This window comes from Cupressus sempervirens, chromosome 7 (genome assembly GCF_028749045.1).
Source record: "Cupressus sempervirens isolate cs-2001-9-10 chromosome 7, ASM2874904v1, whole genome shotgun sequence".
Lineage (NCBI taxonomy): Eukaryota > Viridiplantae > Streptophyta > Pinopsida > Cupressales > Cupressaceae > Cupressus > Cupressus sempervirens.
Window position 1 is genome coordinate 936,874,352 of NC_143124.1, and position 25,438 is coordinate 936,899,789.

At 34.0% G+C, this 25,438-nt stretch overlaps 1 pseudogene; it reads right to left on the reverse strand.

Moving 5' to 3' along the window:
- Positions 1-926: 926 nt before the first annotated feature.
- Positions 927-20,416, reverse strand: LOC149550654 (small ribosomal subunit protein RACK1y-like; annotated as a pseudogene).
- Positions 20,417-25,438: the final 5,022 nt, after the last annotated feature.

Genomic DNA, 25,438 nt, shown 5'->3' on the forward strand with positions numbered 1-25,438 from the left:
CCTACTATTCACATACCAAAGCTTTGTGTCTGTATTCTTTTTCTTTAATCTTTAGACGTTGTTGCTCCTCAGCTTCTTTCTGTTGCTTCCGAACTTCTTCTAGTTGCTTCATCCATTTTTCTTCACGTTCTCTCCTTTTCTTTTCTTCCTTTTTCCTCTTGACTGCAGCAGCCTCCTCTGCAATTTTATGTCGTTCTTCCGCCTTCTGTATTTTCTCCTGCAATTTTCTGAGCCTGTCTTCTTCTACTTTCATTTTCCTCTCCAATGCATTTTTCAACTTCAAATCGACAGTTGATTTTGCTGCCATGGTACCTCCTTCTGTACTTAGTAATTGAATTATGAGTGCACTCTTTACCACTTTTTTCTGCTATCACATGCAAAGAACAATGAATTTCTCACTTCTGTTTCTACATTGTTTTATACATGTGTAGAGGAGTGAGTAATTTACAGCGCACCTGCAACGGACAAAATGAGTCTGGCACATTGAGTGCGGAGCATCCACAAACGGTAAAATACATTCATTACCAGCACAGCGAAAAAATCCTCCCAACAGAGAAAGCTTCGCTTCCACAAGATCTTGTTAGCCGATAGGCTTTTTTGCGTGGCTCAGGTGGCTTTGATTGCTCATAAATGTTATTGCATTGGGTCTGCTCGACGAATGATTTGAAAAAGATCTTATTTGAGCTCAATCTAAAAACAATCTATCATCATTAATCATAAAACTTGAATTTGGATCTCCTCTGAGATTTTACTTTAATAGTCTTCGGGTCTGGATTTGAATCTTGTCTTACGCCCATAAAACTTTCCCCAAGTTCCATTTTCAGTCATCGATAACCAATTTCAATCAACTTAGTGCTCGTTGAGTGGGTAAATGCAGGCTGAGGGGGAGAGTGGAGAAAGTGTGTTCTCCACTCGTGAGCATTTATTTACATATATTCATTTTTTCGCTGAGTTGTGGATCTGCAGCATTGCGAGTTGCATTCCCTTGCATCGAGTGAATAAAGCCTCTTGCCCTCGGCAAGGTCCCAGAGCATAGTAACCTCATCCTTCCTGCCGCTGGTGCAGAGTGACCCATTGTGCGAAACAACAACAATGTTGACATATCGTGGCCTATAAGCATGTTCTTGAGCTTGCTGTTGGTGAGATTCCAGACCTTAAAGTTGCGATTCCAAGATCCAGAAACAATGATGGGATTAGTCGTAGAGCGGTTGAAACGAACACTGTTGATCCAGTTGGAACGTCCATCAGCATCGGCCTGAATGGTGTACTTGCACTCGCTGAGAGTGTCCCAGAGCTTGATGGTTTTGTCTCGCAAGGCAGACACAATCTGTTGATTGTCAATGGAGAAGGCTACACTGAGAACATCCTTGGAGTGCCCCACAAAATGCGGTGTTAGTGAAGGAAGAAAAACAATCACCCATCAACATTTCCGCAATTGCCATTGTAACCAATCTACCTACTGAAACAGTCTCTTGTATTTAATGAGCTACCGAATTACCCTCAGATGATGAGAGAGAGAGTAGGATGGGGTGCAACAGTAGCTGAAGTTGCCACCCTTTTGGGGCACTGATAGCACTCTGCAAACAAGCCAAATGTTTTCATTTGTTGGATAAAGTTCATAATGCTTGCCCAACCACCAAAGCCAAAGCAAACTATTAATACCCAACCTGGAATGAATGTATTCAAGATGTAAAAAGTTGTCCATCTTGGAAGGAAAATGGAGGATTTTCCACACAGGTTTGTTGAGACATGCACATGGAAGAGAGATGTTAGGAACCTAGAACCACAAATGCTTGCCTAAGAAAAAATAAAAGAAAAACTCAAAAATCATTTTTTGATTGGTTAATAATGATAAAAGAATTCCCACAAATTCATCAACAAATTTATGTTGTTCTAAAATCATATGATCATAGGTTTAGATTTGGTTTTGTTAGTAAGAATGCTAATTAGTATTTAATTAACTAAACTATTAAGAAGAACATATTTATATTGTCAATTCTGAAATCAGATGATAACATTATATGAATGCCTTACCTCTATAGTGTGGTTATTAAGTTATTAAATTGAAGAGCTAGATTTAGCATAGCTCGTTACCTGTCTAGCAAGGGTTGTCCTATAGGTCAACATGCATGCCATAGATGGTATATTGTAGACATTGAAATTGACCAAAAGAGCACCAACTATAGAATTGATAGGACCAAAGAAAGTTAAAATAATTGCAAGGAACTAGATTGGGATCACAACAAGCAACTTGGCCCAAGCCCAGATAAATATGCTCTTTGTGTCATGATTAATGTGAGTGGTCTTTAATTAGGTTTAGTATTAGGATTCAATTGATGTTATAGTTAGTGTTCAAGGTTACCATTAGCTTAAGGCCTTGTGTTCAATTTTGATTAGGGTCATGGTTCATTTTTTACTACTTTTGGTGTATGGATATAATTTGATTTAGGATTATGGATTGATTTCATTTATTGTTCTATTTGGTTTAGCTATATGGTTCTATTTAGTTTAGAATTTTTTGATAATAGGGGAGTGGTTATATATGTTTTAGTTTCAAGTTTAGGTTTATTTAAGTTGATAAATATAATTTAGTAGTTTAGTATTTAATTAGTTTTCAAATTTGGTGTTTTTTGTTTAGTTGATGTGCCTTTGTTTACAAATATTAAATTGACTCTATCACCTTATTTTTGTTACAAATAATTATTCAATGATTGGATAAGTGTGTGATAATCACCCCCATTTGAATTTTACTAAAAGGTCCAACTCCCTTCCCAAAATTTTTGATAAATTATTATTAAATTAATAGAGAAATTAACTTTAACCCAAAATCACTTAAGGCTGCTTAGATCGTTTCTAGATGAAGAGTAATATCAAAAACCAAGGAGGTTGATCACAAATTTAGAAAACCAAAGTTTTCCATTATCTATGATTCCAAAAAATAAAATTATTTTAAAGTATTGGACTATACCTTACAATGGCATGCCTCCTCACTCTAAATCGGAACAACACACGACATAAAATGAGATTTTCTTATAGAAACTTACGTTTGATGAATCCAAATATATAAGTTTAAACCACTTCTATATATTAATTGTATCAATCAATGTTTGCAGACAAGACATTCTAATTCAGAGATATTCAAAGATATACAGGAATCATTTCATTCAAAAACATAAAATCAAAACCATTTTTTTTTTCTTGCACCCATTTTTTCCAAACCCTTATTAGTTTTTAGCTAAGCTAATATATAGGCAATCTAAATAACCAAGCCTTCTTAAAAATTGAAATCCTAGTTCACAAATCAATTTTCAAGTTTTGAGCTAGTGAACAAGATACCTTTATAATAAGTAAAATAAAGAGTCTAAAAATCAATATCAGGATCCATTAAATTGAAGAGATAAATGATGATCATATATTTACTCTCTCTCTCTCTCTCTCTCTCTCTCTCTCTCTCTCTCTATATATATATATATATATATATATATATATATATATATATATATATATATATATATATATATATATATATATATATATATATATATATAATATAACATATGAACAAATAAAATTATTATTCATTATATAGTATTCCTAAAGCAACTGTATTTATTTCTAGTTCCACAATTTTTTTAAAGTGATAGAATATTTTCTATGTACATAATTTTCCTGTAGTGACTAAATTATTTCTAAGTCCACAATTTTCCAAAAGTGAATTAATTTTTCTAACTCCATAATTTTCCAAAAGCGACAAATTTTTTCGAAGTCCACAATTTTCTAAAAGTGACCAAAAAAATTCTAAGTCCACAACTTTCCAAAAATGTCAAAAGTTTTTCTAGATCGACAATTTTCCAAAAGTGACGCAATTTTTTTTAAGCCAACAACTTTTAATTTCCAACATCTAGGTCTTGTTGACGTTCAACCAAAATGATGTTTGGATGTTCTCCTTTGAACATTTGGATGGTGGATATGATTTCTTAAGGATTTGACAAGTCTAAAGATTCATACTTTTCCATCATTTCCCTATGGAAATCATGAACTTCTTGCCTTACAACTATAAAATCATCTAGCTTAGAGTCCAAATCCCTTAGTGTCTCCTTAGTTTGAAAAATATATCCAACATCATCTTTAGAGGATACTTCTTGAAACAATGCTTGAATTTTTGTACAACTATTTTCACATAGCATAGTTTGGTTTTGGAGTCATCATCAAATATCTCTAAGCTGGTTGAACTATAGTATTTATTCACTACTAATAGTTGGGCATGTTTTATTTGCATATCTTGGATATCTTCATACATAGATAACATGACCTCTTAATTGACCTGTATATTATCAATCTAATCATCAATCTTATTATGTTATTATCTTGTGTAACATATAAAAACATTTGGTATCTCTCACTTCCAAGTGAAAATCCATGAAGTGTGAATTCTTGGGCACTCCTTGGAACTTGAAAGTGTCAGCTACTACAGAAGATGAGGAAGCCATGGTAATCTTCGAGACCTCTGTATGTTTTGGATATGTACACTAGCGTACCTTAAGACTTAGCACACCTTCATACTAGCACACCTTTAAAGTTAGTGCACCTTTGTACTTGAACACCTTCTCACTTAACACATCTTTAGGGAGTCACATAAGGTGCTCAATTTTACAAAACATAAATGTTTCTCAATTTGAAAATAATTTCTGGGTTTTTCTCAAATGAGGTCTAGTGTACTTATTCCTAACATTTTTTTATGATTTAAGCCCTTTTTATACTCCAACATTTTCATGGACTTGAAATCCTTCTACTTCTTCTATCTAAAATACCTAGGCACATGTGTTGAATATGCACATACAATATACCATAGTAATCTTTATTGTTATGGATAATAAGGATGCCATGATGACCTACACAGAAGACAAACATCAATATACTAGTGCTAGGGGGTAAACATAATTCTTAAAAACTAGGCCCGACTAACAAAAAGAAATAACAAAAATTGGTCAATAACTAACAAAAGAAACAATTGTGCACTAGAACACTTAGCACACTTATGCAGGTGTGCAGACTAGGTCAAGCACCATGGTTTGTACATCTAGAAAGGGGAAAACCTAGTGCACCTTGTGAAGGTACACAAGTGCACATCTACAAAATAACTTAAGGAAGTGTACATAGCACACCTTGTTAGGGTGTGCACTTGCGTTGGGTGTGCTTGTGTGCACCTTTAGCTTTAATGCAATACTTGATATTCTTGGTTGGTCGATTTTGAATGATGCTAACTAAAAAAACTCCTAAATCTAAACTACAAGAGTTCCACTCCCGAAGGCACCTTGGAAGATAACCTATTCTAAGGAACAATCGTTAGGGAGTAAAATTAGAAAAGGACGGTCCCCATTTCCAAAGTCAAAAATGGGGCATGTGTTGTGGAACCATAATAGATATCTAAGGAATAAGGATTGGAATTGTCACAAGTATGAATTTTGTCCTTTGATTGAGTAATGGACACAATTGATTACTACAAGGATGAAGTGATTTGAGAAAGGTTCTCTATAGTGGATTTTGTATAAATATTCATATGAAATATGAGTAAAATATTTGGAGCATTATGAGAAACATATGGGATGGTGGAATATGAAAATTGGACATTATTGTAAGTATGCATAAATAATGTTTGTGAAATAACCAAAAAAATTTAAGAAGGATAAATAATAGGATTAAAAAACCATTTAAAGATAGAAGGAAAGGGATAATTGTGTTCAATGCATGTATTTATGAGAGGTGGAGAATAAGTAGATACACTAGTTATTGAGGGGTACTCCCCTTATTGACATAAACATTTGAACACCATCATAGAGGAATAAAAATAAAATTACAAGAAATAAAAAATTGCAAAATCATGAAGCTTACTTTCCATTATCTTCAATAAAAAGATATTAAAATATTGAGAAATATGACATGATAAAGCCACATGAGCCATTTGATTTCAATACTTTGCATGCCAGAGCTACCATATACATCATTAGAACTACCCTAGATAAACTTAGGGACCTTCATTATATAGTAGGGTTTTAACCACCCTAGATGATTCTAGAAATTATAACCCTCTATTTTGAGGCTAACCATCCCTAAAGTGAGATGATTTATCTTTTCTTCCATTGGAACAATCACGTAAAATCTTTCGGAACTCACATGAGTTTTTGGGAGATTTTTTTTTTCTAATAATAAAAGTAACTTTTGGAGACTATAACTCTTCACTTGTTGACCTAATTTATTAATATAACACATTTTAGAAATGGCACAAAGTTATCTACTAGCTCAAGATGTCATGTGTGAGCCATGCAAACGTTTGAACTATTTCGAAAGCCTGTAAATCCTTCATAGTTGAGTTCAAATTTGTGTACCCCTCTTCCAATAAATAAATAAATTAAATAATATCTTTGAAAGTAGACTTGATCTTACCATGAAACATTACCGTAAATTTGATATAACTAAAGTAAATTTCTAGAGGAATAGATTAGAACATTATGAGGTTTAATAAATAATTTACAAGTGTAAAATAAAAATTATGAAATTTTTTAGAGTTAATATATAGTGTATATTAAGAAAAAATGATGTATATTAGGGAAAGAGAAAGAGAGACCTTTAAACATAACCTTCTAAAGGGCCCAAATTTGGTTAGCACTACCCAAACTAGGGGATGCAAAGGGTATCAATGTTGAATTCATGTATTTAAATTCCCAAATATATACTCAATAGATCCCTTTCTATAAGGTATTATTTCTCTTTAATTTTATTTATTTAATTGATTTGATTAGTGACGGTAAACTAACTAATTAAATTGTAAGTAAATGTAGAAGCGTATATGAATGCTAAAAACATAAAAGGATCAGATCCATGAAATTAAAAAAAAATCTATTAAATGAAAAATAAAAAAAACTTGAGGTCCCATAGGTGAAGCCAAATAAAGTCTAAAAATATGCTATCAAACTATGTCAAAACCTAAAATAAAAACAAATATAAAACCCTAAAACTAAGATCTGTGGATCTTGAAAATCAAGGATTCTTTGGTAAAGATCAACCTGGAGGGTCTAGGTTAACATGGATTGAGTTATGGGTCAACCTTAACTTGTGTTGTAAGAAAACATAAATCTAAAAGTCTAACAAAAATATGAAATCCTAGTTATAAAATTTGAATTTGCCACTTTGGAATTTTTTATGGGGGGAGGAGGATAAATGTCCTTAGTCAATACATGTTAGGAATTCAACTTGAAATGAGAATGTGTATAAATGGTAAGATAAATGTAAATATTCACCTTACTTACCAAAACAATAAGGATGGATTTAGTTATACTATCCATAAAGATATATGACTACTTGAATATAGATGTGTGATGTAGAATGTAGGATTTATCCACAAATGTAGTAGATCTAAAATTTGAAAATCATCCAACAATGGATGTGAGTATTCTCCTTAATAATTGAACAATTGAATCCTTGAATAATACTTACAAGCTTTCTTGGAAATGATGACTTGTATGCTTTCTTATGTGCATACTAGATAATAATGGATAACTTGCATATAGAGTAGATCTAGTGCACGTTAAAAAAGATGATTAAATGAAATGAATAAGTCTTCTTTCATAGTGATTTAAGAATCACAATTGAAATGGTTGATAATATGAGGTAGGAAAATAAATTAAATACCCAATATGGGTCAGGGATTCTAAATCAATGATATTTGATGTCATATTTTGTATATATTATATTTCTAAATCTTAGAGAAGATGTATTAGTCAATGTTGTGTGTTCTGGAACCTTAAGAACCATATCATGTTTTAAAAACTAATGTGGGATAACAATTCAAAGAAAAATCTCACCTCAGTATTATCTATTTTATGAGCCAATTATTATTATTTTTAATTATTATGGGACTTGTAGCATAGTTTGAGAAAACATGTTTCTTGCAAGCCTTCAAATTTTCTATCGTGAATGCATTATTTTGCAAGATTTAAAAATCATTAATGTCATTATTTTTATCTTTGCATATATGTTAAACACTGCTTGCATTTTTTTTTCTAAATATTAACGATCTTAATATTTTCAAACTTCAAATGTTTTATAAATTATAGAGTTTAATGTGGCATCAAAGAGATAGATACTAATAGGGTGAATAATAGGATGAAGGAAATGGATATAGGAGATTTTCTATCATATTGGGATAAATTCTTAGTTAGGAATGATACATCATATGAGAAACACCCTATTTGTTTCCCTTATAGAAATAGAGGGCTTGCTACATTTGTCTTTGATGAAAAGAGGGAGGTTGACATCATGTTTGTCCCTTAAGGAGTAGATGGCTGGGGAATATCTAATTAATTCTTTATTGAGAAATTAAGGGGGTATTATTTACATTTGATGAAGGTGTAAATTTTTAGAGGAAATGTGTGTGATGTACAAGAATATGATTGATCATTTGTGTGGCAGATGATTGCTTTTACAGGACTAGAGGGGAATCTAGTGTACATAATTGGAGGCACAGGATACACTTAGAGGAGATATGTAATCTCAAAGAAAATGTGTCTCATTGTGTGTGGGAGGTGAGAAAGTTCATGTTGTGAAATGGTTTTAGGCTCTATAATTAAGAAATAAACTAATGTAGTAAGTTCGGTAATTTTTAAGTGAGTGACAAGGATTGGTGACCATGCTTTAGAAAAGCCTCTAGAAGGATTAGATTCAAAACCCTTGTAATTTTCCACTCTTTTTTAAAGATATGGACATGGGTAGGTATGGTATGGTTACCTTTGAGCTCACTTATAGCTAATATTGGTTATAGTAATGTTTGTTTTTGTTTAAGACTCTAACCAAAATTATTGAAATGATGTTTTACGCTAGAGAGCTTTGTTGGTGAACCTTGTCAAGATTATTTTGGGATAAAATGGGATTGATGATAATTCTATATGTTTTCCTCATGGAAAATTGTTACTCATGAAAAAAATTTCTAGCCTTGCATTAATTTTCACTAGGTCCATAAGTATCTATTTCCAAGGGTGAGGATCAATGAAAATTGTAAAGTGTGTTTTTATTCCTTATTAGGTTTACCTACTATTTGATAAGAATTCATAACCAACTTTATAATTTGTTTCATTTTATATTCAGCAATGACGGCAAGAAAGTCTTTTTTTTATTTATATAGCTTAGTTTTGATTATTGTAATTTGAGTACTTAATTTTGATTATTAATTTATCCAATATGTGTTGCACAATATACTGCTCAATTTTTTGCTAACTCAATGGGATATCTGTTAAGAAACTAGAGAACATGAGGTTAACTAAATTATCATACTCGAGCTACTCAGCAAAATAATGATCAATTCAGTCAAAATAGGAACCACTCAGCCAGAGTGAACACCAAGACAAGGTCGATCAAATGTTAAACCTTGGCAAACTAACGTGTTAACCCACCATGATAAATTAACAATAAAACTCTAGAAAATATACAGGGATAGAACAAAGGTTGTTTCTCTATTTTTCCTTACAACCAAGCACACAACATAATAAAGAAAATGGAGAGAACACAAACAAAAGAGCTACATATATGCAAGTTTTCTTTCTTTCTTTCTCTCTATTAAACTGTCATGAACTATTAAAAATCTATAATGGAGTAAACTACAAACTCGTAAAACTATAATATCTACTATCATTGTCGACAAAATAAACTTGTAGCAATATGTGATTACATACAATAAAACTAGAGCAATCACTACTTAGACAGGAAAACCTTTCACTTTCAAAAGCACAAAAGATTTCAGTATGTTGCTACACACTCTAATATTCATTTTCAAATCTCAAATTTACATACCCACAATGAATGCATTGACTATTGAGGTTGGAGCATTAGATTAAATAAGGGAATCTCAATCTTACGACAAGTAGGTGAATGGTAGGCTCAAGAGACAACTGATTAATTTAAAATTCCAAAACTTCCCTTTGTTCTCAAGCCAACAAATAAGATAACTCTTGATCCAAATTAACTACGCCTAGACTTCTTCTTAGGCACACAAAACTTTCTATGCCCAAAGGCTTGGTGAGTATATTCGCTAGCCACTACTTAGACTTACAATATTCTATTTTAATTTCACCATTCTCAACCATGTCTATAATAAAATGATACTCAATTTCAATGTTCTTACTTCGTCCATGAAACACTAAATTCTTTGTTAGAGCTATTGAGGAAATGTTGTTAGAATAAATTATGGTTCCATCCTCTTGTTCTTCTTCCAAATTCTCAAAGATTATTCTCAATCAAATAGCTTGACATGCTATTGCATTTTCTACTATGTATTTGTCTTGTATTTTAGATTGAGCAATTATTGGTTGCTTCTTATATACCCATGAAATTGCACCTGGGCCCATATGAAATACATAAATAGAAGTGCTCTTCCTATCATCCAAACGTCCAACCCAATCACTATCTATATAACCAACCAACCCAATTTCATTTTCAATAGTACACAAAATACTAAATCCTTTGGTGTCATTCACATACCTTTGGATCCTCTTTCCCTCTTGTTAATGGGAGTCTTCTGGAGTTTCCATAAATTTAGAAATTAGACTTATAGTATGCATTATATAGGGCCAATTTTCATTCAAATACATCAAGATTCCAACCACACTTTTATACAATGTTGGATTCTCATTACTGTTGCAATATTCCTTGCTCAAATTTAGACCTATGGCTATTGGTGTTTGTGTTGCCTTACTTTTTTAATTTTAAATCTCCCCAAGATCTGATTTGCATATTTTCCTTAAGAAATAAAAATGCCATCATGCACTTATTTTACTTCTATGCCTAGAAAACACTTCAAGAGACCCAAATCTATCATTTCAAACTCACTTTTCATGGCCCTTTTGAAATTAGCGATGAGAAAATCATCATTCCTAGTAACATTTAAATCATCTACACATAAGAAAATAATTAGAACTTTTCCATTAGTTGCCTTGATGTAAAGAGTGGGCCCACCATTGCTTTTTCTAAATCTATTTCTCATCAAATATTAGTCAATCATGTTGTACCGTGCCAGTGGAGCTCATTTCAACCCATAAATATCTCTTTTCAGTCTATAAACACTCCACAATTTTTGGCAAAAAATCAACCATTTTTTTCTTGGATAATAAATTTAAACTAACATAACCAAGATGTCCATACCTAAGATGCCATAGCTCGAATGAGTCTTCAATCACATTCTTTACATCTAATTGCTTATGTACTATAGTCCATACATTCTTGGAAGGTGTAACAATGATTTTAGAAGAGAGACATGTCTCTATTCTCAAAGGAAACATGCAGTTATCTGTCATTAGAACCATCACAACTATATTCTTAATCCCATCTTTCTCATGGATGACACAATTCTCATTTTCCATCAGCACTTTATAACCTTTTTGAATGAGTTGTCCAATACTAGTCAAATTGTGCTTCATACCCAGTGAAAAATAAAAATTTTGAATCTTTTTCTTCTCACCTTGCTTGGTGTGAATCATGATAGATCCCTTTCCCACAATAGGAATGGTTTCTTTGTTCCCCACTCTAATGTCAAATTACAAATTGTTATCAATAAAAGAAAATAATTTTTCATTACCACTCATGTGGTTGCTGCAACCACTATCCAAATACCACACCTATAAACTACCTTCTTATCCAATGTTTCACATGATGAAGGCCATGGAATTATTTGCTTCACCCACATTCACATAAGCCACATTTGCACTTTTCCTTAACCATTTAGTTTTCATTTTCTAGCACTCACTTCCATAATGCCTAAATTTGTGGCAATAATAACACTCCACATTCCTCTTGTTATATATTTAGTTTTTCTTGCTTCCTCTAGAGAAATTTTGAGAGTTTCTCACTTCCTCTTGGCTACCTTCTTGTCCTAAGGCTTCTCCTCCAATATTTCTTTTTTTGGAGTTACCATGATCTCTACCTCTAGAGCCTCTACCAAAGCCATTTCTTCCTCTCCCACTACCTCTTGCATTGGCTTGAGCTTTAAAATCTTCATGTTGGGAAGATGTTCTTCATCTATTAATTTGGTGCTCATGTGTTTGGAGAATACCCATCAACTCATCCATAGTCAAAGTGGTTAAGACTTTTGCCTCTTCAATGGTCATCAAAAGATTATCATACTTTTGGGGTAGACTTCTTAAAATTTTCTCAACTATTATTTTCTCCTCATATTCTTCTCCATTCAACTTCAATTGGTTTATCAAACCAAATATTCTTAAGCTAAATTTTGTAATATACTTATTTTCTTTCATTTGAAGATTCTCAAACTCTCTTCTAATAGTCTATAGCTTCACCACATATTTTATTAGTCCCTTCAAAATTAATCTCAAGGATATACCATGCTTCTTTTGAATAGTTAACTCCTACAATTTTTTGAAAAATAAACTCTTCCATGGCTTTGTCAATCAATCTTATTGCTTTTGCATCTTTCCTCCTTGACCTCTTCCACTGAGTCTTTTGATTATTTATGAGGGCATCATAATGAGATGGTTCTTTCACATCATTGAATTCGTTGACCAAAAACTCCCACAAATCATTTGCAACCATAATGGTTATCATCTTCTTTGCCCAAGTATTATAATTTTTGTAATGTTCTCGATGATACACTTGAAAGTAACTACCTAGTGGAAACAACTTGAGGGAAAAGTGTCCAAGGAAGACCACCTGAGGGAAAATATTGAAGGGAATGTACCTGACGGAGACCCCCTGATGGAAAGAGATTGAGGGAAATCACTCAAGGGAAAAAAATGCAAGGGAAACACATGGGAGGTATCCTGAGGCCATGTCATAAGGAGCCAAGGTTGCATTGTAGGGAGACAAGGCCACGTTCGATGGACCCTGATGCCATTCAACAAGAATCCAAAAGCTACAGAAGGGGAGGAAAAGGCTATAGGGATAGAAGTTATTAATGTGAGATTCAACTAATTAAAGACAAGTATGAATCACTGAATGCCTAATATTCACCAGATACTAGAAGTAAGCCACATATAAAGATGTAATAAATTATAGAAAATTCTCAAAATCATACTATAGACAAAGATGACACCAAAACTAGCCAAATACAAACAAGTAGTATAGAGGATGAAATAGGGTGGGGTTAAATCTCACTAAAATTGTAAAAGCCAAATAGGGAAGATGTCTCACTTCCGAAGTGGAAAACAACATAGAACTCCACACAAGAATTCCTAGACAATAAAATAATCCAAATCACATGTCCAAAATAACTTACAAGATGAACTTATAAAGGTCTTTGAGGAAGCTTCCCAAAAGGATTACTAAAATGGTGATAGGTCGACAAGTTACGACAAAATAAAATAAAGAGTAGGTCCCTTTATTAATTAAATCAATTAATTAAATAAATCCTTTTGATTTTATTTTTTAGAACCATTTATTTAATTGACCTAATTAAATATTTTATTAAAAATTAGGGACATTACAAATCCCCACCACCCAAAAATTTTTTGTCCTCGAGAAATTTTCTATCCAATCCATACCATCAATTTGTCAAACCCAAATCAAAAGCACAAGTAGAGCATGCGAATTGACATCAAATATCTTTTGTAACACATAGTCGTCCAACTTTTTCTATGCAACTCTAATATAAACATTATTGTACTCTTCACTATGATGCCAATGATGGCAATAAATGAAATCCTTTATGTTGTGATATTAAAAAATTACTTTGGGTATGGTCATAGGCATAAACGTCGATGCTAGCACAAACTTTGTCACTGACACAACCATTGTGACCACTATTATACTCCTTACTGGAAAATGCCCTTTAAATAAACCCTATGGAATATTCACAATGGATAAAGCCATGACAAAAAGTACCTCAATGAAGAGAGCCTTGTTTGCAAGTAGCTCATAGATGGGAATCACAATCGTGAGTACCCTATTGAAGGGAACCTCAATGGATATAGACTTGATGATAGTATGTAGACAGTACAAAAGGCAAGTTGTATAGTCAATTAGCCAATGTGTCTCAATAAAGGGAGTCTCGGTGGAGAGTATGTTAGTGAAGGGGTCCTCAGTCATAATTACCTCAGCAACATGAGTGACAAAGGGTGCCTTAAAAAAGGGAGCCTCAACAAATAATATCTCAGTGAAGGGAACCTCGACAAAGAGTAACTCAGCAAAGGGAACCTCGACCATGAGTACCTTGACATAGAAAGTCTCAAAAAAGAGTAACTCAACGGTAGACAAAACCTTGATGACATAAAAAAATTTAAGCTACAAAGAAACCTTTGGAAGAACACAAAAATTTGATGATGAATAGAGCCTTGACAATGAACATCTCCTTAATAACGTACATAACAATAGAAGTAGAAAGAATGATGGACATAGTCGTAGTGATAGACGCACAATTGTGATAGAGACAACCATGATTATGATGGCACAACTATGACTATGATGACAATGATAGACATAGCCATAATAATGATAATGAGAACAACAACAATCACTAACACATACTCGATGGTACTGGACACAGACTCAATGATAACGATAGGCAGAGAATCAATGATGACAAGCACAGACTCGATGATGATGATGGACACAATGATTATAGACACAAACTTGGGGATGATGATGATGGATATGAATATAGTGATGATCATGATGGGCACAAACTCAATGAAAAGAGACAAAAACTTGACAATGATGACAAACACAGACTTGACAACACTGATGGAGACAATGACAATAATGGACACAAACTTAGCAAAGGTCGTAGTGATTAAAAATGTACACAATGATAGTGATAGAAAAAAACTCAAAAATGAACATGTTGAGAAAAATAACAAAAATGATGGACACAGACTTGATGATAGAGATAGACTTGATGACAGTGACTAATACGACAATGGTCACAAACACACATACTAGACGGTGGACTTGACTAGGGGTATGGATATAGCTTTGGTGATAGACACGTAACCCTGACAACAACAAAAAAATTACATGCTTGATAGTACATTAAAGGAGGGTACAACCAAAGGATAAACTCCATATTCAACCAATTGTAGTTTCTCTTGCAATGAATCATCTGTAGCATCTCAATGAATTTGAAAAATTTCTAGTAGAGCTTTTTATTTCTAAGGATCACCTATAGGGCCCAAATTTTCATTGATGTGATCCACGAATGCTAGGTTGATGAAATTAGTGTAGAGATCTTCTTCACCATTTTCATCATCTTTAAGTTTCAGGTGCTTTCCACCCTTAGCCATAACAATAGAATCTTGTGAATCCTTATATGACTTTATTTTCTTCTTGCATTTTTATGACTTTATTCTATAGAAACTTATAAGTCTCTTACTTTAGACCATTTTTTGAAGATTTTATTGCATTGAGATGACAAATGCTTGATTTGCAAGTCTATATAATCCTTAAGACATATGTCACTCTCCCATCCACCAATCACCTAATCTTTCTTTATTTCCTTCAACATCTCAATCAATGCATCACTTGACACCATGACTTGAATTTAATAACTAATAGGCTGGGAAGATCATCATCTCTAATACCACCATAATATTCCTAATGGCACACCTGAGAGTAACTACTTGATGGAAACCACCCAATGGAAACAACTTGAGAGAAAGTATTTGAGGGAGACAACCTAATGAAAAGTTTATGAGGGAAACCAGCGGAGAAAAAACCACCCAAGGGAGCCACACTAGAGGTAGTCAAGGCCGTGTCAAAGGGGGTCAAGTTTGTATTAGAGGGAATCTGATGTCATGTGAGAGAAAACTAAAGGCTACAAAAAATGAGCTAAGTGCCTTAAGGAAGAAAATATAAATGCAACATTCAACTAATTGAAGATAACTATCAATCACTTAATTTTAGATATTCACTAGATACCAAAAGTAAGCCACATGCAGATATCTAATAAATTATATATAATTTTCAATCTTATATTGTACACAAAGATGGGACTTTGACTTTCAAGATCCAAAAAAGTAGTATAGAGGACAAAATAGGGTGCAATTGAATCCTAAAAAAATTGTAATAGCCAAATAGGGGGAATATCTCTCACTTCCAAAATGACAAACAACACATAACTCCAATATGAATTGACATAGAATAAAATAATCCAAATTGCATGCCTAAAACACACTACAAGATGGCCTTATAAAGGGCTTCAAGGAAGCTTCATGAAGGATTACAAAAATGTTGATAGGCCAACATGTTACTAAAAAATTAAAAATAAAAGAGCAGGCCCCTTTATTAATTATATGAATTAATTAAATAAGTCATTTTTGATATTATTTAATTTTTGAGACCATTTAATTAATTAGCCTAATTAAATATTTTATGAAAAATTGGGGCCATTACAATTTTTTCCATTAATGGATGGTCGTATTTGCTAAGTCTTCCCTTCATCTCTAGCCATGTTTCCTGGAGAAAAAAATTCAATACCTAGAAAAATAAATGCCCAAATACACAAGGATTTACCAGTGGCTCTAATACCATGTCAAGAAACTAGAGAATAGGCGATTAATCAACTTTAGCTGAGCTACTTGATAAAATAATGACCAAGTCACTCAATCAAAATAGGAAGCAGTCACCCAAAATGAACACCAAGACAAGGTCGAGAAAATGTTAACCCTTGGTAGTCTTACTTTTCAACCCGCTGCCAAAAATTAATAATAAAATTCCAAAAACTACATGAACAAAAATTGTTATTTTAATTTACCTTACAACCAAGCACACAATGGAATAAAGAAAATGGAGACAACACAAACACAAGAGCTAGAGATATGCAAGTTTGCTTGCTTGCTTGTTTTCTATTAAACTAAAATTAGCTATTACAAATCTGCTTGTTTTCTATTAAACTAAAATGAACTAGTACAAATCTAGAAGGGAATAAACTACAAACTTAGAAAACTAAAATAGCTACTACTGTTGTTCATAAAATAAACTTGCAGCAATATGTAGCTGCATACAATAACCCTGGAGTAATCACTGCTGAGACAGGACAAACTTTGGTGTTGATGTCTTCCTAACTTAACCAAATCTCTTTTTTAAAATAAGTAAACATTCCCCCTTTTGTCTACCTTTCTTCCAAACAAAAATTTCCAACTCATTTTCATATTTCAAACTTATGTACCTACAATAAATGCATTTAGTGTTGAGGCTATAGTGGGGGAGTAAATCTCGTGATCTCAATCTTCTAACGACTACGTGAACAGGTTCAAAGGACAACCAAATGATTCAAAAATTCAACAATACCACACATTAGAGCATGTATCCCACTATACCCCTCTCTACCATTTGATAACCAAATAATTTAAAAATCCAACAATACCATACATTAGAACATGTGTCCCTCTATACCCCTCTCTACCATTTGATAACCAAATAATTGAAAAATGTAACTATACCACAATTAGAGCATGTATCCCTCTATTGGATAGTGGATAACTAGCCAACCAAATGGTGTTTGTTATATGATTTTGATTAAATTAAAAATTAGAAACAATTGTTTAATAATATTGAAAAATAGTTTAGTCATTTAGGCGGCTACATAGAAGCTGCCCCTCTATAACCCTCTCTACCATTTGATTAGTGGTGTTTCCTTCCTTTTTTAAACGCATAGTTGCAAGATGATCCTGTACAGATGTAGTTGCACTACGTACACCTCTAAAAAAAAGGTAAAACATCAAACAAACTACTGAATTTAGTAATCTAAATTTCTCAAAAAATTTGATCAATAATCCTAAAACTTTGAAACAAAGGAAACAAATCTACCACAAGCGGAATACATCTTTTAATGAAGATTCTATTTCATAAAAAAATCCAATGCAAATTTCTCAGAAAAAATATTCTCGTTGAAGCATGAATGAAAAGTATATCAGGTATAAGGGCATGAATCCCCTATCATGTCATTAGATTTGGCCTACTGTCACCTTAGTATCATGTTATTGCTTCTCCTCTTCTATTTCTTCACAAGTGTTCACCCCATTCTCTAATTGTTTAGACCTGTGCCTTCTATGCATGGTAATATTTCATGAGTATTTTATAGTCAAGGTTTTGCATATCTTCATTCCAATTTTTGAAATTTTACTAAAACTATTTGTTTCACTCGGAAGATGCATTTGAAGTGCATAAGCTTGGAGTTGATGATTTTCTTTAAAAAGTAGTCCAATCTCTTTTTTTTTACACTCCTTAAAAAATAAAAGCAAGTTTTTATTTTCAATTCTTACTTGCTAGTAGGAAGTTGGAAAACTAGGTTTTAAGGCAAAATTGGAAGTCCCGTATGCTAATTCCATTTTGCAAATTTTGAAACAAATGAACAAATTTTCAAATCCGGGTTTTGAAAAAGCCAATTCTGGTCATCTTCTAGAAAACAAATGATATTTTGTTTCTAGAATGTCTCCAATGCTCAACAAGCTATATATAATCTCAGTATGTTGAATTATGCAAGTTTTGTCTTAAGTCATTTTTACTGAGCTATATTTCAATGCAAATGGTAATTTAAATGCAAATTAATTCCATCAATAGAAGAATAATTGATGGCATAGTTTCTTTTTGATCAATTACTTGCAACATTTATTTAGGTCAGACAAAAGCTGAACCCCAACCCTTTTATTATCATAAAAGTATATAAAGAATACCATTCAAATGGAATCTCGATCAAAGTGGATAAATCAATTGGTTGGACAAGCAAGAATAGATTAATAATTCAAAAGGTACTAACTAGAAGGCTTAAACAAAAGTTGTGAATAGATGATTACATAAAATTTTGAACAAATTATGTATTGAATAGCATCATTGTATAGAGTAATGGATGAAAAAATTTGAATCTAATTATGAATCGACTATAGTAATTAAACACATTAACACATATGGTCACATGCTTCCACAAAATTTTAAACTTGTTATACATTAAATGTCAACCTTATACATCAAAAGGAATCAAGTAAATGAAAATTAAATATAAAAAAAATCAAATAAATACTCAATATCTTCTTTTCCTTTTCTGGTGCTAGCTTTCTTGTGGGTTATTTGCATGTGTTACACCTCAAGATGATATCTTTAATTCCAATAATCATGTTATAGATTTTATATTGGAGGTAAGACTGTGGTATATCCATGCTGATAAGCATACAACAACAAGGCAATTTCAATCTAGTTCATGATCCTACTCAGATGTATCCCATCTACAACTTGTATAGATACTCTTCTTCTTCTGTTAAACGGTCATTAACCCATTCTCTACTGTAACTATGCCATTTGAAATCTCGTGTCACATTTGATCCATAAGATTCAAAAACTGTTAAATTAAAACATTTTAATTGATAAAAAGTACAAATGATAAAATAATGTATGAAATCCTAAATATTAAAAAAAATACAAAATTCAATCAAACATGAGTAGTGACGTACCTTCATTTAAATTCATAGTTTTTGAACAAGCAAATAACTCATCCAGATCAATATATTGTTGACTCATTAGTGGAGGAATCAAATTCTCTTTTCCGAAAAAACAAAGGTTACAAGAACAAAATCAAGAAATTTAATATACTTTATTAAAAGGAATATGAACAGTAGCTTTTCTTTCCTTATATACCTTGTCCATGATTGAATGACTTTTCCTGGACCAAAATCATCATAGTTCTCCTCCTCCTCCTCTGAGTCTTTGTTAGATGTCATTTCATATGAAGTAGTCTCACTGCTCAGTATTGACTGCTTAACTTCTGTAGTACATAAACAGGTCAAAAATTTAATATATCATAAATATGTTTTTGAGTAATTAAAGTGGGAAGGGTTCTAACTCATAACCAAAAAGTAAGATCAAGTTTAAACAATAGCCCAAAAAGATCTCGAGGAGTGACCTAGTGGAAAAAGATCATAACCAAAACCATCAGCCACATAAACAAAACCAACTAACCATAAATATGTTTGTATAAATAATCTTAGAGCATATTTAAAAAGAAAAAAGAAATATTTATCAGTATTCTTAATTGTTTCTTCAATTTGATTATGTAAATTTGTTTTTAACATAACATTTTCCATGGTCCATCATCAGAATGCATGCAAAAGAAAAGAAAGAGAAAGGAGCATCCTGATGACAGATCATGGAATGTGATCCAAAATGTTATGTTAAAAATTTGTTCAAAAAATCAAATCTAGAATACAAATAACAACACTAATAGATTGTGGAAATCTGATAGCTCTAATTTATCAATATTACAAACAAAATTAAGTCACATTCATTAGAAAATAGTTAGCATTTTACCTTTGCATGAGAATGTTACAACTTCCTCACTGTGATTTGAGTCCTTTGATACAAATTTGGTAGACTTGGACACATCCTCTACTAGGCAGCGTCTACACTCAGCAGCTTCCTTTTCTTTCTCCATACGTCACTTCTTCTTTGTCTCTTCTTCCATTTCTCTCTTCTTTCGCTCATATTCAACCTATTTAATTATTTAGTCTTTACTCAAAATTAGCATATAATTAGCTTTATTAACTGAGAAAATAAGCTAGTACAAATAGTATAGAGAAAATAAACTTTAGAACATGCCCTAAGGGCTTACAAGAGCATAAATCTGGAGAATATTTCTCCTTTTAGCACCTCCTCTCAAACTCCACTCCGAACTGCCTTTTACAATGCTAGAAATCTTCTTAAATAGACCCCGTAGGGTTAAGGACTAGGAGTACATTCTAGAAAGTGCTAGTAGGCATCCACCGATGAAATAGAAGGTTCTGGAAGTTGCGTTAGAAGCCGGTGCAAATCTAGAAGAATCCAAAAACGGTAACCAAACTTTCGGGAGGCATAACTTTTGAACCGTAGCTCCGATTGACGAACCGTTTACATTTTCGGAAAGCTCTCGAAGTGCTCTATAGCCCTATGGACGAGCTTTGCTCGTACCCCATTTTTTGACCCTTTTCAAGGTCATTTAATGCCCCAAACCTGACTTTGAGGCATTCTTATGAGGTCTCCAAAACCCTAAAAACTGTAATAACTTTCAAACCGTGGGGCCTATTGACTTGATTCTTTTTCTGGAATGCTCTAAATCATGATTACATTCATCTGGACAATTCACGCCTTCTAGTTTACCGAAATGATGGCCCAAATACATGCTCCTATTTTTTTCAAGATTTTTAAACGCACTGATAGTTGAACTATGAGAGTGGAAACCTTTATTTGAGCCAAATGGGTATCAAAAAATGTAAAGACATGAAACAAAAACTAAGTCTAAGTACATTTTTTTTTGGGTGACACAGGATTGCCCTTATACCTCTGGATGCTCCTACATCAGACAACCAAGGTAGATTGAAAAGTGACCCTATCACTTTATGGATGGTAGAGGAAATCCCAAATGGGAAACCTCAGCTGCTGAAATCCAAGTTGAGTCCTCGATTGGTCGTCCTTTCCATTTGACCAAATACTCTTCATACTGCCTGTTTCTGGTACTCCTACCCACACGATGATCTAGAATGTCTTCTATCTCCTCCTTCTTAGAAGCAAGAATTGGACATGGCTCTAAAACTAGCTCCTCATCTGCACGATCATCATGATACTCTGTTAAATTTGCAATGTTGTAAATGGGAGAAATGTGAATACCATCTGGCAGCTCCACCTCATATGCATTTCCTAAGTTATGTTTCTTCAAAACTTTGCAGGGGCCAAATTTCTTCATTTTTAGCTTGTTGTAAGTACCAACTGGAAATCTTTCTTTTCGTAAGTGCACCATGACTAGATCCTCTACTTGGAATTCCTTATGTCTTCTCCTTTGATCAGCCCTAGCTTTATACTCTTGATTAATCTTGATAATGTGTGCTTGAACCTCCTCATGTAGACGCTTGATGTGTTCAGAAAATTCCTCAACTTCAGCACTTGTCCTGTCCCCTTGTTCTATCTTCCTCAATTCTGGTGTAGTCCTTGGGCTATTCCCATATACAATTTGAAACAGTGATTTTCCAGTACTCCTATTTACAGAGTTATTATAAGCAAACTATGCCTGTGGTAGAATCAAATCCCATCCCTTGGGCTTATCTCCAACTAAACATCTCAGCAAATTGCCCAGGCTTCTATTTACCACTTCTGTTTGGCCATCAGTCTGTGGGTGATGCGTGGAATTGAATTTCAAGTCTATTCTCAACTTCTTCCACAATGTCCTCCAGAAATACCCCACAAATTTAGTATCTCTGTCAGAAACTATACTCCTTGGAAGACCATGTAGTCTTACCACCTCTTTGAAAAACAAGTCTGCAATATGGACAACATCATGAGTTTTGTGGCATGGAATGAAATGTGCCATTTTGGACAACCTATCAACCACCACGAATACTGAGTCATTACCCCTTTGTGTCCTTGCCAATCCAAGAACAAAATCCATACTTATGTCCTCCCATGGCCTTGATGGAACAAGCAATGGCTGATATAGGCCAGTATTTTGACTAAACCCCGTGGCAACTTGACAAACCTGGCAATTCTGTACAAACTTCTTCACATCCTGTGTAATTTGAGGCCAAAAATAATGTTCTCTAAGAATGGAAATGGTCTTATCCCGACCAAAGTGTCCTGCCATCCCTCCACTGTGTTTCTCCTTAATCAGATTTTCCCTCATGGAACTCCTTGGAATGCACAATTGACTACCTTTGAACAACATGCCATCCTGAATCAAATAGTCTAACCACTTGGTTCTATCTACAGCAATAGGTTCTTTACAAGCTTTCCATGCTTCAGCAAAATCAGGATCCTTGGGGTACAAATTCTTGAGTTCATCAAACCCAACTACTTCAACCCGCATTGTTGTAAGCAACATCTGTCTCCTACTTGGTGCATCTGCAACCCTGTTAGATTTTCCACTTCTATGCTTCAACACAAATGTATAACTCTGCAAGAATTCTACCCACATCATATGCCTCTGATTCAATTTACCTTGGCTATTTAGGTACTATAATGCCTGATGATTAGTATACAAAACAAATTCCTTTGGCAATAAATAATGCCTCCATTTCTTTAAGGCCCGAACTATTGCATAGAACTCTTGATCATAAACAGAATACTTCTTCTTTGCATCATTCAATTTTTCACTAAAATATGCAATAGGCTTACCTTCTTGGCTTAATACAGCCCCAATAGCGCTACCACTAGCATCACAATCCACCTGGAATACTTTTCTAAAATCTGGAAGTGCCAACACAGGCTGTTCAGTCACCTTCTTCTTCAGCAATTCAAAACTTCTCGCAGCTGCTACAGTCCATTTGAACTCTTTTCTATCCCCTCTTATTGTATCAGTTAGGGGTGCACATATGCCACTAAAATTCTTAATAAACTTCCTGTAAAAACTAACCAGACCATGAAATGATCTTACCTCAGTAGCTGACCTTAGAGTAGGCCATTCCAAGATGGCTTTTACCTTCTCTGGATCCATTTTGAGACCTTCAGGTGATATAACAAATCCCAAATAGACTAACTCCCTTTTCGCAAAGACACACTTCTTTAGATTAATTAACAGTTTCTCTTCCCTTAGCCTTTCAAGGACACTACGAATATGCAGCAAATGTTCTTCCAAAATCTTGCTGAAAATTAAAATATTATCCAAAAAGACAATAACAAATTTTCCCAAGAACTTCTTAAGTACCTCATTCATGAGCCGCATGAAGGTGCTTGGGGCGTTCGTCAATCCAAAGGGCATGACTAACCACTCATAAAGACCCTCCTTGGTCTTGAAGGCTATTTTCCACTCATCTCCTTCTCGAATCCGTATCTGATGATAGCCACTCTTCAGATCTATCTTTGTGAAGTACTGAGCTCCACTCAAGCAGTCCATAAGATCATCCATCTTTGGTAAAGGAAACCAGTACTTGATGGTTATCCTATTTATAGCTCAAGAATCTGTACACATCCTCCACTCTCCATCCTTCTTTGGTGCAATTACTACAGTAACTGCACATGGACTCAGGCTCTCTCGAATCAAACCCTTCCTCAGCAACTCTTGAACCTGTCTATTTAGCTCCTCTGTTTCAGTAGGAGTCATCCTGTGAGCAGCCTTGTTAGGCAAAGTAGCTCTCGGAATTAGATCTATTTGATGACTGATTTGCCTTACTAGTGGCAATCCATCTGGAACATTATCAGAGATAATATCTCCAAATTCCCCTAGTAAATCTAAAACTTCAAATGGTATTTCACTACTACCTTCTTTATCTTTCCTAGGAATCAAAGCATAGCACATATGCTGATGTTTCATGCCATCTAAAAACTTCCTTCCATCAACAAGACAAATCCTAGCACTACCACATACCTTTTCACCTTCCTTTTTCATGGGCTTCAATTTGTGGCGAACTCCATCCTTTGTCAGAGAGTATGTGTTTGCATGTCCATCATGTATTGCATGTCTATCAAACTGCCATGGTCTACCCAACAATAGATGGCAAACATCCATCGAAATAACATCACAGAGAACTTCATCATGGTAACTCCCAATTTTGAATTTTACTAAACATTGTTCACTTACCAGGACCTTATGATAATCTTTTACCCAAGAAATCTGATAGGGTTGGGGATGTTTCTCCCTCTTGAGCTTTAGCTTAGAGACCATCTCTTCTGATACCAAGTTATCAGTGCTATCACCATCAATGATCACGTCACAACATTTATCCTCACACTTGCATCTAGTACGAAACAAACTCCTTCGTTGTCCTGGTTCATTCTCACCACTTAGTAGGACTCTTTTATTTACCAAGGTCTCTCCTCTTTTTGCATCCTCTAAATGTGATGATTGTGCATCCTCATCCACATGAGCAACCCTAGCTTGGCCCTCAACTCTCCTATCTGTCCTTCCTTGTCATTGAGGGCATTCAAAGGCACGATGACCTTCTTCATTGCAATGGAAACAGGTACCACGGAAGCCTCCTCTTCCTTGTCCACGTCCTCTACCTCTTCCTCTTTGATTTCCAAAGTCTTGACCATGGGAGTGGTTGAAACCCTCATTCCTCTGGTTTCTGCTAGTACCCACATCCTCATTTTTCTTTTGGGTTTCATTGCGGCCTCCAGATGATCTACCGCTTCCCTTTCCTCCTTGACCGCACCCTCTTTGTCTTCCTTCAAACCTTTTATTCAGCTTCTCTTCAACTCATAGGGAAAACTGGTATGCCTCTTCAACGTTGGTCATTCTTAGTAGACTTAATTCCTCCTGGATGCTAGGTTGCAACCCACTGATATAATGAGCAACCTTCTCCTTATTTGCTTCTACATGCCCCGCTCTAATCAAGAGTCGGTAAAACTCCTCTATATATTCTTAGACTGATCTTCCTGCTTGCTTTAACCCATGCATCTTCTTAAACAGATCAAGCTCGTAGTCCACAAGAATGAATTGCTTCTTCAATTTGTCCACCATGTGATCCCATCTTGTGATCTTCTCCTTTCCTCT